General features: G+C 45.3%; 1 protein-coding gene across 1 annotated transcript in view; it reads right to left on the minus strand.

Moving 5' to 3' along the window:
- The window catches only part of RRAGA (Ras-related GTP binding A), a 9,567-nt gene that overhangs the window by 1,481 nt on the left and 6,513 nt on the right, over positions 1-1,573 (minus strand). The gene's annotated exons all lie outside the window — the stretch shown is intronic.

Raw genomic sequence — 1,573 nt, forward strand, 5'->3', positions numbered from 1 at the left:
TGTGTGTGTGTGTGTGTACCGTCAAATCGGATCTGACTGGTACAGGAGGAGATTGGCCCTCCTCTAGCAGAGCAGCTGGTGGATTTGAACCTCGTACCTCTGGGATTGCAGTGCAGCTCCTTGCCACTAGGCCACAAAAAGGGTTTTTTGGCAAGTTTACGGAAAAGTTAGATTTTTATTTGTTCCTTGTATATTTTTCTCCCTTTCCCTGCTTTCTGAGAACTAGGTTTGGTTTCCATCTGTGGCATCGTACTTGGGACGTCCAGAAAAGTTCTACTTCCTCAACTCCTCCAGATTCCCTACCTCTGTGGATATAACCCCCCCTTTCAAAAAAACCACTGCCATTGAGTTGACTTTGACTCTTAATGAGTCTATAAAACAGATCAGGATTGCTCCATGGGATTTCTAAATCTACTTCGTGGATGCAAACTGCGTATCTTGCTCCTGCAGAGCAGGGCTGGTGGATTTGAACCGTCAAACTTTTGATTATTGTTGTTAGGTGCTATCCAGGAGAGTAGTAGGGCTCATAGCGACTCTATGAACGCTAGATCTGAGTCCTGGCCCATGCCATCCTCAGAGTTAAGAATTTAGAATGAGAATTCTAAAGGATGAGGAAACTGTAATGTGAAAATAAAACTATTTCAAGTGGGAAAATGAAAGTTTAGCGAGATTAACTTGCCCGGTTCACACAGCTGGAAAGCAGTGAAATGGAACTTGAGTTCATCCAGCTAACTGCATATACAGCTCTGCCCTTGGTCTTCAAATCAGAGTATAGAAGGTTCCTAACAAACGGTGCACATCTTCCATACAGCTGTTTTTAGAGGCCAAGTGGTAAAGAGTTGTGCTGTCAACTCCGAAGCACGGGATTCGAACCCACCAGCTGTTCCTTGTGAGGAGGAAGATGGGCAGTTTCCTCCTGTACCTTTTATTGCCTCTGAAAACTCCCTGGAGAGACAGCTGTGGTTAGGTTCTGACTTGATGGTACATAACAACAAAACATCTTACATAAATACAGGTGTTGTTATATGCCATCGAGTCTTCTAAGACTCAGGGACCCTGTGTACAGCAGCTCTGAAGCTCAGGTTCAGTGGCCAATTGAAAAATAAACAGCCAGTCATGGAGTTGCAGGAGGCTTAAGCATCTCTTTAATCTGGTTGTGCTCACACAGCTACCCATGCTGAGAGCCCAACGGATCTCAACCCTGCCCTGTCCTGTCTCATCTCCATCTCCATGCTCAGGACCATTCTTGCAGTCGCTGTGTCAGTCTATCTCGTTGGAATATGCTTCTCTTTCCCTGATCCTCTCTGCTTTTCCCAGACTGATGCCTTTTTCCGAAGACTGGTGCCTCTTAATGATATGCCCAAGCGTGAGAGATGAAGTTTCACCATTCTTACCTCAACAGAACAAGAACATCCTGGTTGCAGTCCCTCTGAGCCAGATTTGTGTGTTCTTTTTGACAGCCCTTGGTATATTCAATACTTGTCAATACCAGCACTGTTGTTGTTGTTGTTGTTATGTGCCATCGAGTCGTTTGCGACTCATAGCTACGCTGTGTACAAGAGCCCTAAACGCC

The sequence above is a fragment of the Elephantulus edwardii genome, unplaced genomic scaffold (assembly GCF_000299155.1).
Source record: "Elephantulus edwardii isolate Elephantulus edwardi_28Jun2011 unplaced genomic scaffold, EleEdw1.0 scaffold00014, whole genome shotgun sequence".
Taxonomy (NCBI): Eukaryota; Metazoa; Chordata; class Mammalia; order Macroscelidea; family Macroscelididae; genus Elephantulus; species Elephantulus edwardii.